This window comes from Agrilus planipennis, unplaced genomic scaffold (assembly GCF_000699045.2).
Source record: "Agrilus planipennis isolate EAB-ADULT unplaced genomic scaffold, Apla_2.0 scaffold1, whole genome shotgun sequence".
In the NCBI taxonomy this organism is placed as follows: Eukaryota; Metazoa; Arthropoda; class Insecta; order Coleoptera; family Buprestidae; genus Agrilus; species Agrilus planipennis.
The window spans coordinates 2,194,269-2,208,235 of NW_020442466.1; the positions used below are offsets into that span (position 1 = coordinate 2,194,269).

A 13,967-nucleotide genomic window follows, 5' to 3' on the forward strand; every position below is an offset into this window, starting at 1 on the left:
TTTCCTGAATACCCTTCATCTGCGGGGTTCGAAAATGTTTCAGAATTTTCGGGAATGTTCTAGAATAATAGAGTTCGCTTTTATTGAATTTAATGGTAACTAATTTTTCTTGAGCGAAACGAGGGTAAACCGGCGTGTGTCAATAAAAGTACAGATTCATATACGTATTTTTTTTCTTTTAAGAGGTATAAGTATAAATTTCCGAATTTTCCTCCGTTCTCAGTTTTTCCACCCTCCCTTGCTTCGTGCTTGATTAATTGCGGTAAGAAGTCGTCGTGACAAAAGCTGCTACTTCTTTCTCGGTTTAAATGGAAACTCGTTATTGGAAATGGTAGGAAGATAAAGAAATTCCTAATAATCAAACAATTTGTGCAGAAAGTTTTGAATGTGACGGGAGGGAAAGCGGGAGTAAAAGTTGATGAAGAATGGCCGAAACTTTTCGGGATTTGTTTCGGAACTTACGGGTGTCACTACACTAAGTTTGAGAAATGGCATTCATATTTCAGTTTATATTTTGATAAGCGCTCCGGCATTAACATAATCTCGAAGAGTTACGCTTTTTCATCTTGAGTCGTTCCGTATAATAAAATAAAACAGAAATGATTTATGATAATCGTTCCTCGCCTAAAGACAACTCGTGAGCATCCTTCCTACAAAATTTAAATTAGCTGCTTCTTTTTAATCCAACTGTAAACCGATACTAACGCAATTTTTGTACTCAATTAGGACCAGTTAATAATTCATTGTCCATGACACATGACCTAAGTGCCTGATTTACATAAGGTACTCATGCATGTAATTAAATAAGTACTTTGTACACTTGCAGAATGATGGTTGGCTGCATAAGGGGTTGTAATGAAACACTCTGTAAATCTCAATATTTTCTTCGAATTTATTATCACTGCTCTTAATAATTTACTAGCATATCGAAAAACCAAGACAAGATTAACGTAGCTTTGACCTTGATCTTGTTCTAGCACACTTAGTCTTGGTTTTCGTCTTGGTCTTAAATAGTACGAGTTAGTCTTACTATATTAATAGTTTAGAAAAGTTAAACATATATGTATAATATATATTCTCCGTTTGCAACCTTGTACTTTCAAATTTTTCTTTACCTTAGCGAAGTTTTGACTTTTTTAGACATCTTTTCGAAGTGAGTTAGTTTAATATGAAATATTATTCTGAAAATTTTTTATCTTAGACAAATTGTTTTAACAGGCTTTTCTGTATTTTTTATGGTTTAACAAAAATCCATGATATTAATTTGATTATTTGAAAGACGCAAGCAATTATACTTTAATAAAAGAATTTCCAGTTACTTTTCCTCCATACGATCTATTTGAAGGACAGCCGTATTTACTAAAAAATAATTAAAGTAGCGTAGACTTGTATTTCCACTTTATTTTAATTATCGTAGATCTTTTAAAGTTCATGTTGCGACCGATTCTCAGATAAGGTGTGGGTGTATTTAAATGTAGACCAATTAATTCCATTGCCTCTTCTTTCAATATAACTTCGCACATAAACTCGCCAGAGTTCGCTTTCCACGACCAAATACAAGATGCAAAAAGTAAAATCCTGATTGATTTTTACGGCTAATATGTTAGAGTTAATTAAAAAAAAGTAGAATACGAATTAGAAACAGAAGCAACTGTTAACACATTGACTGATATATTGTGAGTAAAATGATAATAAAGTAATTAAATCCTACAGAAATACTTTAAAAAATTGTTAATTCTATAAATGCCATACAAATTTCTGATATACGTGATCGTAGTTTTTGACAAATGCGTAGTTAGTATCTGTGATAAAAAAAATACCATCAGCATCCACGAGGGGTGGTTCATTTCTAGTAGGAAATCAATCAGCACACTTTATTTACTCAGTATGCATTATTACTTTTCCGAGAAAGTAAGTTTCATATGTGTCTAAAAAGAAAAATGTAGACCAAAACCTTGTCAACAGTGATTTTAAAACGAAGGTAGACCTACAATATTTCCTTTAACTATGAGAAGATTGTTTAAAAGTGAAGTGGCTTGATGTATTATCTTCTCCAAAAATCAGATTTCCATATTAATAGTAAGAAAACAGTGAATATTAACTTCAAAACATTTAAAAATAAAGCAAATAGCTGTCCTACAGTTCATTGTGCGCAACACTCCTTTTAGAAATTGTAAAAGCTAAGGATTTTAAATCTATAGCTTTCCATAGGTAAAAACGATTTCCCCGCCTATGCTCTTATACATAAATTTAACCATTTATCTTTTTTACATTCTTTGATACACTGATAAGCAATAAACATCACATGGTTTCTGTTTGACAAGTAGAAGCCTTTCACTGAGCTTTGTTTAACATTAGGAATCCTGTATATTAATACTATTTCTGATATAGATGGCGACTTAGTGTCTTATTCGTTGTAATAACTTTACATTCATAAATGTTGTTTTGCAATAAAAGAAGTGACTGAAAGCCTTTTCCATATAAAGGAAACTTTTCTGAAAATATTAAAACTTAAATTTAATTTAATGTTAATGTTTTCAATTCTATGTATGTATAGAAATACGCAATTTTTATTTTTACTTTTTCCTTAGGACAATGGTTTATTTGGAATACTTATTAATGCGCTTTATTACCTAAGCAATGCACTTATGTCTTTTAAATTAAATCCAGGATGACTGAATGCTGTGTAGCAAAGAGATAGTAGAGATAAATGCGAAAATCGAAAGAAAACCATCTCAAAAAATTGAATAATATAAAATAAGTCAACATTTTTGTTAATTTCACACTTCATTATTAATCCTGCAAGATTAAGATATCTGAATACGCTATCATCAAGTCAGAACTATGAAAAATAAAAAGTTCTTATCATTTTTATATACTACACACCTGGTGGTCTAAAGTAAAAAATTTTTGTTACTTAGAAATTAATAAATGTACGCAAATAATAAATGTAAGCAACTGATCGCCGCATCCCCTTGGGGATAATATGGTACGCCAATCTTCGACTCCCAATTTCTGAAGAAACTTTCGGTTAGGAACTGCAGGGGTTGAAGATATACATGTCAAAAGAGGTTATTACACTATCACACTATGTCAGCTGGAAGTTGAGAGTGCAAGAACGTTTCTGAATGTTCTGGAATGTTCCAGAAACAAGAAACGGAAGCCCTAAATGCTTTAGAATAATCTAGAATGCTTCATTATTAATGTTGTTATGTCCGAGCTAGTCAAATACTAAAATACTACCCACTCAAACTAAAATGACTAAAGAAACGATGAAAATTATTTTTTCAGATAGTTATCTGGAGTCGACATTTATGTCCTTATTTTATTGCTCAAATGATTTAGATAAGTTTATCAATATTACACTAGCCTGAATTAAGAATTTTTTACAGCTTGTCCCATTTTTTTACACGTAATCCTGATAAATGGATTTTCTCATATAATCGACTTTCATCNAAATGCCTCTGTTTTTCGTACGAAACTGTTTTTTGAGTCGCTATTAAAGTGAAACCATTGTTATCAAATTTCGTATGTAAACATTTTAATTACGACATTCTTTTTCTTATCACTTTCACACATAATGTACTCACTATAGTTTATCTTACTTCTACCCGGCTATTTAAAGCAACAAAGCTTCATCAATTGAGTGTGTAGCGAACGAAATTCTTTAAAATGATTCTCAAAAAAGAAAAATCACACCCTGTACTTTAAGGACCTCTTAATTTTTATTCAGTGTAAATTCTTTAAAAGTACATTCCGTGGTACCCAGGGTTTAGTGCAGTTTAATTTACTTCCGTTTCAACTGTATAAGATTTCAAATGCAAATCTATAATCTAGTAATTTGTTCAATTAATTCACGTTAATTTTATTAATTCCCTGATCGATCGATTCATGAATTTTGTAAAGATTCGTTCCTACTTACCTACACTGCTACGTTGTTCATAAAACTACATCAATATTCGAATAGAAAAACAGATGAAAAGCACCTACCTACTGCAATTAAAAACAATACCTTTAGAAACTAATAGCAGTTTTAATTCAACAAAAAAAAAACAAAGCCAATCAAAAAATAGCATAAATTAACAATAGCATTCCGTAACTGCCAGATAATAGGCTCTACCCCACATCATAATTTCAAGCTGAAAACATGATCAACATCAACTGCAAATCTGTCACTAATTACCCTATTGTTTTGTTTTAATCTAAAGCTGGAACAGTAAATTTAATGTATTGGGTCAAACACAACAAATCTTACTAATAACGAGATAATATGGATAAAGGTATTTTCTTTCCGAATGTTACATTTGTCAGAATTGAACATAAGTCATAGCAAAGTTCTTAAATGAAAGTTTTACAAGGCAAAAAGCTTCTATTTTTGAATTGTTTTGAAATTGCCATAAAATTTTTGATAAGTAACAAAATTGTTTCTCTATCACAATTGTTTCATTATATTACTTTCGATTATTCAAGCGAGCTTACCAAATCAGGTTAGATTACTTGGTAAATGTACTGTAACAGCAATACAATTGTTATGTATTAAAAATTATGTGATTTTCATTGCCTTTAGTTTATAAGAATAACATTTTGGGTTATTTAAACAAAAATATCTCTATCGTTTTTACTATCAGATACAGAATAACAGTTTTTGGCATTTTATTAAAAACATATAACAGGCTCAATTTCTCTACATGTAATTACTAATTCCCGAAAAAAAAGAGAGAATTAGGCAGATTTAACGTCAAAAGATCTTTGTTGATCTGCATTTTAGGAAAAAGTGATCAGTCACCAAATCAAAAGTATGACAAGAGACGAAACGTCGAACACTTTTGACGCCACCGTGTTACGTCATGGTGATTTCATCAAAAAGACGCGATTTGAATCCGGAAATCCAGTTTCATCAGACAATAGCCGCGAATGCCTAAATCCTAAAGTCCTACAATCTTCGTAGATCTGAAAAAATGTGCTGTCCTGTTCTTCAAACATTATCTTAAACTAGACTTTCAAATCTAGACAGTTTCGTCAAGGTCTTCGTTTAAATCATTTTTTGTTTTGCAGATATGTCAACTAACCCATTCCCAGCAATTACAATAAATCCTCAGCTGTTTGTACAGCAATTTGATCAACCCTCAAGCATTGGAAAAATAATAACTGATGATCGTAGCAGAAAAATAATATCTAGCATGCCCTTGTTTGCCGCAGCAACTATTATCCAAAAAAGCAACTGCCCGGAAAAGAGCGAACGCGATTGTTTTAAATGCAAATTAATTAGGCGTCTCTGGATGGTTACAGTGAACATGTACGACATCATGGGTTTATTGGACATATGTCCATGCAGCACGCTACACTATATCAGACCGTACATAAGTTACGAGGTGTTGCCCAAATGCTAAGTCTAATTCTAACTAACTTCTATATTTTTCGCAATGTATGTTATCGGAAATTGTAAAAAATAGTAAAGAATTTACCAAAGCAATCAGTATTTATATATCACTAGTGACCCGCCCCAGCTTCGCACGGGTGCAACGCTGATACTAAATATATTTTTGTTTTGTTTCGATTATTATCGAGAAGGGAAAATCTTCAAAAGTACCCCCTGAACATACTAAATATACCACAGAATGTCTTTATATACAACATTCACAGTTTTTTTGTCATTAGACAATATATACCGGCCTCCCGGCCGGTACCGCCGCAACCGCTATGTCCCTGCATTTTAAATCTGTAATATCTTCGAAAATATTCATTTAAATTACATGCTGTAAAGGGCCATATTGATCTATATTAAATGCACAATGTATTTAAAAGTACTTAATTGGATAAGGATTAATGCTGTATTGCTTAAAATCGCTTCGTAAATAAGCCATTATTTCTCGTAAAAAGTAAAGGATAAAAAATGGTTAATGTGGGTTATCCCTAAAAGGTAGACATATACCATCCCGGACTTTTTGTAGACCTTTTTAAGGTGTACAATACGATAGTATATTATTTTGATCTATCTCGTAGGGCTCAGCCAGCGTTTGCAATGTAAGCGCAAAAAAGTGTTTATGTACATCACATTACAAACCTCTAAAATTATCAGGGTTTCTCTACTATATTATGCATGTATTATACATATAAACCTTCCCCTTGAATCACTCTATCTTTTAAAACAAAACGCATCAAAATCCGTTGCGTAGTTTTAATGATTTAAGCATACATAGGGACAGACAGCGGGAAAGCGACTGTGTTTTATACTATGTAGTGATTTATTATTGTAAGTACATTCAGTGGTACCTAGTCAAGGTTTAGTGAGGTTTAATTTAATAACGAATCCGGCTCTCCATGGAGCATGTAAAGGAAGAACTTCAGAAAAGCATAAATATCAATTGGTGTTGGCCCAGAAAATGATTACGTCTGACAGAGCCAGCGATACATAAATATAATTGAACAGCTTAATTATAAAATAAATAAAGAAGTATGTTTGTATGTTCACAATTGAATTTATTTCTTCCCGAAATTTACCCCAGAAGCTTTGGCAACCCCAGTAAGGAAAAGGAAATGGTGTTGTCGAGAGACTTTTTCAACTTAATACGTCAATATAATTTTGTTTTAATGTCAAGCATTAAAATGTTTTATTCACTGTAATAATGAAAAGAATGAACGGGTCCTTTCGTTTTGCTATAGAGTTTACACTGCAAATGCCTCCTTATTTCGTACGAAACTGTTTTTGAGTCGCTATTAAGGTGAAACCGTTCTTATCAAATTTTGTATGTAAACATTTTAATTACGACATTCTTTTTCTTATCACTTTCACACATAATGTACTCACTATAGTTTATCTTACTTCTACCCGGCTATTTAAAGCAACAAAGCTTCATCAATTGAGTGTGTAGCGAACGAAATTCTTTAAAATGATTCTCAAAAAAGAAAAATCACACCCTGTACTTTAAGGACCTCTTAATTTTTATTCAGTGTAAATTCTTTAAAAGTACATTCCGTGGTACCCAGGGTTTAGTGCAGTTTAATTTACTTCCGTTTCAACTGTATAAGATTTCAAATGCAAATCTATAATCTAGTAATTTGTTCAATTAATTCACGTTAATTTTATTAATTCCCTGATCGATCGATTCATGAATTTTGTAAAGATTCGTTCCTACTTACCTACACTGCTACGTTGTTCATAAAACTACATCAATATTCGAATAGAAAAACAGATGAAAAGCACCTACCTACTGCAATTAAAAACAATACCTTTAGAAACTAATAGCAGTTTTAATTCAACAAAAAAAAAACAAAGCCAATCAAATAATAGCATAAATTAACAATAGCATTCCGTAACTGCCAGATAATAGGCTCTACCCCACATCATAATTTCAAGCTGAAAACATGATCAACATCAACTGCAAATCTGTCACTAATTACCCTATTGTTTTGTTTTAATCTAAAGCTGGAACAGTAAATTTAATGTATTGGGTCAAACACAACAAATCTTACTAATAACGAGATAATATGGATAAAGGTATTTTCTTTCCGAATGTTACATTTGTCAGAATTGAACATAAGTCATAGCAAAGTTCTTAAATGAAAGTTTTACAAGGCAAAAAGCTTCTATTTTTGAATTGTTTTGAAATTGCCATAAAATTTTTGATAAGTAACAAAATTGTTTCTCTATCACAATTGTTTCATTATATTACTTTCGATTATTCAAGCGAGCTTACCAAATCAGGTTAGATTACTTGGTAAATGTACTGTAACAGCAATACAATTGTTATGTATTAAAAATTATGTGATTTTCATTGCCTTTAGTTTATAAGAATAACATTTTGGGTTATTTAAACAAAAATATCTTTATCGTTTTTAATATCGGACACAGAATAACAGTTTTTGGCATTTTATTAAAAAGTTACAACAGGCTCAATTTCTCTACATGTAATTACTAATTTCCGAGAAAAAAAAGAGAGAATTAGACAGATTTAATGTCAGGAGATGTTCGTAGATCTGCATTTTAAGAAAAAATGACTAGTGACTAAATCTAAAGGGTCCAACAGAGAAACAGGGTAGTCTTTTTAATAAAATAAAAGTAATGTTAGTATTTGTTTTACTTCTACTTACTATGAATCTTAACTTTCGCCAAAGCCTAACCCCTTTCATATTTACTCCTAAATTCATTAATTCCGTTAAAAATGAACTAATAAAATTGCTCTTAACTGAATGATGATTGTCTTACATAGCTGTAAATATGTTGTTTGTTTAATAATACAAAATCATCGTTTTTAAAATTGAACAACGCATTTTGTTGCAAAACACGGTCCTATCAAAAAGTGCACGAGGAAGACAACGTGCTCGGATATGATAAATAATCTACGCATATGTATTTTTTCTACTTTATTTGGATATTATTTATAAACTACTTGCGCAAAGACTATTATACACTTGTCTTCTTTGGACCCAAATATATACAGGGTGTATAAGGAAACCCTTTATTACGAAAAATACCATGTATGGACAACGAATATGGTTATTTTAATTTCATAATAATTCCAAAAGTAATTTCGTACCCAAGAGTAGCAACAATTTCGTGTACAAGTAAAATGTCTAAAAGAATATTTATAAAGAAATTTTATGACATTAAGTAGAGATGCACCGGATAGTAATTTACCCGGCCCATTCCTAATATTAAGTTCATAGAGTACAACTTTACATTTCTTTATTTGAATGAATAGTTTAAAGATAGAAGCATAAAACAAATAATAACGCAGGGCCGAGTAGAACAGAGAGCTGTATGGAAGAAGAAATACGAAAAGGGATCTTCTGATACATGAAGCGGCAGTTAGAAACATTTACATTACTGTTTGTAAATTGTTAGAGGTGTGGGAACATAAGTTGGGCAAGTAAATGTCTTAGTAAGGTCCTTGTTTAATATTTGAAATACTTCAAGTAGCAGCAAATATCAGTAGATGTCATTATTCTATATTATATAAACATGCTTAGGTATATGAAGCATCTTCAGTTTACTTGGTGTTCTATTGAGACAATCTGTGGTGTGCCGAGGAGATCAAATAAAACTAATATAACGATTCACATCTGGTAATTTCGACCATTTACTGACCAAGAACTTCATCCGTTCTTTTAAGAAGGACTGGGGTTGTCCATTTGTCAGGGACCATCGGACCCATCCCCGATCATTTGTGAAAATGAAAACTGCGTCTGAAATTAATGTTATAAATATATAAAAAAATACAACAGTTTTATTTGAAGAATGAGCTACTGTTCGACCACGTTTTGGCAAATTTATTGCAATCTTCAATACCAGAAAATCTTGGAATTCATATCTAAATTGATTTAAACTAACTCTACACCGAATTTTACTGTACTAGGGATGTTTATGACAGCATTTTAAAAGTAAACAAACAAACGACAAAATATGGGCAGCGTTTTTGTACCAAGAAGATAGAAACTCATATCAATTAAAGCAACGCTTTCTGTGAAAGAATTTTTAGTCTCATGTTCAACTTATGAATGAAAGAACGAATCCGCCTCTCAATGTAAAGAAAGAACTCGAGAATAGAATAAATATCAATTGGTCTTGATCCACAAAATGATTACGTCTGCCAGAGCCACCGATAGATAAATGAAATAGAACAGCTTNCAATACGATAGTATATTATTTTGATCTATCTCGTAGGGCTCAGCCAGCGTTTGCAATGTAAGCGCAAAAAAGTGTTTATGTACATCACATTACAAACCTCTAAAATTATCAGGGTTTCTCTACTATATTATGCATGTATTATACATATAAACCTTCCCCTTGAATCACTCTATCTTTTAAAACAAAACGCATCAAAATCCGTTGCGTAGTTTTAATGATTTAAGCATACATAGGGACAGACAGCGGGAAAGCGACTGTGTTTTATACTATGTAGTGATTTATTATTGTAAGTACATTCAGTGGTACCTAGTCAAGGTTTAGTGAGGTTTAATTTAATAACGAATCCGGCTCTCCATGGAGCATGTAAAGGAAGAACTTCAGAAAAGCATAAATATCAATTGGTGTTGGCCCAGAAAATGATTACGTCTGACAGAGCCAGCGATACATAAATATAATTGAACAGCTTAATTATAAAATAAATAAAGAAGTATGTTTGTATGTTCACAATTGAATTTATTTCTTCCCGAAATTTACCCCAGAAGCTTTGTCAACCCCAGTAAGGAATAAGAAATGGTGTTGTCGAAAGACTTTTTCAACTTAGTACATCATTATAATTGTGTTTCAATGTCAAGCATTAAAACGTTTTATTTACTGTAATAATGAAAGGAATGTACGGCCCCTTTTGTTTTGCTATAGAGTTTACATTGTAAATGCCTCTGTTTTTCGTACGAAACTGTTTTTTGAGTCGCTATTAAAGTGAAACCATTGTTATCAAATTTCGTATGTAAACATTTTAATTACGACATTCTCTTTCTTATCACTTTCACACATAAATGTACTCACAATAATTTATCTTACTGTCACCCAGCTATTTAAAGCAACAAAGCTTCGTCAATTGAGTGTGTAGCGGACGAAATTCTTTAAGATGATTCTCAAAAAAGAAAAATCACATCCTGTACTTCAGGGGCTCGCTGTACTCGTCTTAATTTTTATTCAGTGTAAATTCTTTAAGCGTACATTTGATACGCCTACTGTAGAAATTTGTTTTAATTCGACAAACTGCAAAATGGTTGAAATCGAAGAAGGTTGTGTGTCAAGTGAATATTTTAGTGAAATGAAAAACGCTGTTACTAAAAAAACAAATTCATCTACAAGGATTGTAATCGCTGCAAAATTATCACATACTTTACATAAAAACTGCACATATTCGTAATAAATAATTTTAAGATTAATTAGAATTAAGACTTATTTGATAGTGTTTGTGAAATTGTACGTACATGCTCGTCGCGAAATGCAAGATACTTATCACTAAAATATGGAACAAATTTTATTGTAGAACAAATAAGATGTTGGAAAAATTGGGAAAACTTGAGAGTTGAAAAACTTCGTTCTGTTTCAAGAAGAAAATCGGCAATTTTAATTGATGTTTGTACCTATTACTTAGTGGAACAAGAGAGCAAGATAGTGTCAGCTTCAGGTATCATCAATAAAATTTGTTCTGTAATTATATACTAAAGCGTAAAACTACAAATCAGTTGAATGTGAAGAAAATTATTTGTTTTCTGTGAAAACGATTATTATTACTTTTATATTGTAAAAACAGCAATACACTTTTTTATATCATTTGTATTATTTTATTAATCAAGTCTGATGAATACTTATCAAACATTTACTAAAACTAAACTTAAGTTTTATTTTGTTTGAACGTTTATTTCGTATAAATTCTCTATAAGAGAATATTAAACCTTTAAATTGAAATTTAAAGTAAATGGCAAAGAAGGAAAATGTTAAGTTGTTAGTTCTCTGTAAAATCCTGAGGCATTGAGATCTGAACTCTTACAGGCAGTTGTATGATTAAAGCTTTCGTTCTATAGATGACTCTTATAGTGCCTTAGCGGCTTATGTTTCAGTTTAAATTTATGATAAAAACGCATAAAAATCGTGTAATGTAAAAGGAGGACGTCTGAAAGACATGTTCATTGTCACCCATTGTCTATTTTAATTTGATAGCAAGAACGACTTTGATGTAAATAGATTGATCTAGATTGATTTTTGTATTTAAAACATAAATACTCAATTTAAAATTCAACGATTAATTAAATTCAAATAATGGAAAACGCTTTAGCAATGCGAAGTTATAAAAAAATAATTAGTTTTGACTTTACTTGAAATACTTTTCATCTGCTGCATTCTTGGTTTGCAATTAACGTTAAGGTATAACTAACAATAAGTGTTTGATGTGCTTTGTACTTCTTTTCCTACCATTGTATTCAGTTCACCCTTAAGAAGCCCCAAAGTCAAGGAGAACGTTGTAATATTTCATAATTAAAACGTATTTCGCCCTTTACTTATATCATGCTTGAAAGCAAGTGAAAAATTAATATTTGAATGTAATTGTTTTACTCAAAATTTTAAACAATAATTAACTATTATGATCGTAGAATAATTAAATTGGTAATATAATCCGCTACTCTACACACGGTATTTGAATATGTATTACAGGTAGTGTAAGAAAACACGAAGATGTAAGAGAAAAAACAACAAACATCCCAAAAGTAAATTAAAAAATCGTTGAAATCTACAAATCCGGTTACAAACTTGTTAATTGGTTATAACTGATATAAATTCCCTTTTAAAACGTTTACTAAAGTCATCATGTGTTCGGTATATCCAATTGTTCGTTGTAACCGAGTTGGTCTGTATTTCGTATTAACCGAGGTTGAGCACTTTTGAATATTGTCCGCATCGAGGAAATGGTAAGTTCAGGAATGTTAACTGCACGTTCTTGAACATGAACGAAGAATAAAAGTTGCCTTGAATCCTTGGATACGTAGATGCACCGTTGAATGCACGCGAGGTGGTGTTCTTCAATTAGAAATTTAGTTAATTAGATTTTCATTAACATTTGGAACAAAGTTCCACCATTTAGATTTGCAAGCAGTACTTTTCTACACCCTGACAGTTACTACAATTTGCAGCATACAACACGTTTTGTAAAACAGAAAAGTAGGGCTTGAGCTCATTTTCATTTATAAACCCTTGTGGATGTCCATTTGACTTATGTCTAAACTCATATCATCTAAACGATTACTGTAGTTTCAAAGAAAATGAAGAAAAGATGCATATGTTTGAATTGAACAGATACATAGTCTATGAGAATTTCCTATAAATTTCAAATGAAATGGGAACAATTTAAAAAGAGATTTATTCTTATTATACAGAGTGATTCACAAAAAATGAATCACAGGGCAACTAACGATTCAGTAAAATGTCTATAGAAGAAGAAGCTCAATGTTAATTAAATTCAATATTTTTTAGGCTTATTCAAGAGCAATAATTATCCATGTATATCTACTTTTTAATCTTGTGTTGATTGATTTTGTACTTTATATAATTAAAACACTGTTTCTAAAGTTATAGAGTTATCAAGCAATGCTTCATTTGGCGCGTATAGTGTAGAATTTTAGCAGAGGACGAAACGGGCATGTGTATATATCTGTATATACCGGGTGAGCAAATCAATATCAATAATTATATATAGTATATAAGTAAGAGTAATTTGTTCGTACATGGCACAATCATATTCTGTAGCCTCACGAGGGTTATATGGTTCCTGTTCGTGATGAAGGTTTCGGTTTTTAGCCAAAGGACTCCATATAGAAAGTAAGTAAATATATTAGTTGATTAATGTCACAGTTTTTCCTGAATACCCTTCATCTGCGGGGTTCGAAAATGTTTCAGAATTTTCGGGAATGTTCTAGAATAATAGAGTTCGCTTTTATTGAATTTAATGGTAACTAATTTTTCTTGAGCGAAACGAGGGTAAACCGGCGTGTGTCAATAAAAGTACAGATTCATATACGTATTTTTTTTCTTTTAAGAGGTATAAGTATAAATTTCCGAATTTTCCTCCGTTCTCAGTTTTTCCACCCTCCCTTGCTTCGTGCTTGATTAATTGCGGTAAGAAGTCGTCGTGACAAAAGCTGCTACTTCTTTCTCGGTTTAAATGGAAACTCGTTATTGGAAATGGTAGGAAGATAAAGAAATTCCTAATAATCAAACAATTTGTGCAGAAAGTTTTGAATGTGACGGGAGGGAAAGCGGGAGTAAAAGTTGATGAAGAATGGCCGAAACTTTTCGGGATTTGTTTCGGAACTTACGGGTGTCACTACACTAAGTTTGAGAAATGGCATTCATATTTCAGTTTATATTTTGATAAGCGCTCCGGCATTAACATAATCTCGAAGAGTTACGCTTTTTCATCTTGAGTCGTTCCGTATAATAAAATAAAACAGAAATGATTTATGATAATCGTTCCTCGCCTAAAGACAACTCGTGA

General features: G+C 31.6%; 1 protein-coding gene and 1 long non-coding RNA gene across 3 annotated transcripts in view; one reads left to right on the forward strand and one right to left on the reverse strand.

Moving 5' to 3' along the window:
• LOC108734733 overlaps positions 1 to 5,473 on the forward strand; it is a 13,330-nt gene extending 7,857 nt beyond the window's left edge. Inside the window, exon 2 of the long non-coding RNA XR_001937432.1 lies at positions 5,056 to 5,473. This is a non-coding gene — a long non-coding RNA (uncharacterized LOC108734733). The remainder of the gene's footprint in view (positions 1 to 5,055) is intronic.
• The window catches only part of LOC108734723 (transmembrane protein 136-like), a 21,552-nt gene extending 13,372 nt beyond the window's left edge, over positions 1 to 8,180 (reverse strand). The window contains exon 1 of one of the 2 annotated variants that reach the window (XM_018466374.1): positions 8,092 to 8,180. The gene's annotated coding sequence lies outside the window, so the exon portion shown is untranslated. Of the gene's footprint in view, positions 1 to 3,922; positions 4,025 to 8,091 lie in introns of those variants that run through there. The other variant, XM_025981179.1, reaches the window with a different exon arrangement.
• Positions 8,181 to 13,967: the final 5,787 nt, after the last annotated feature.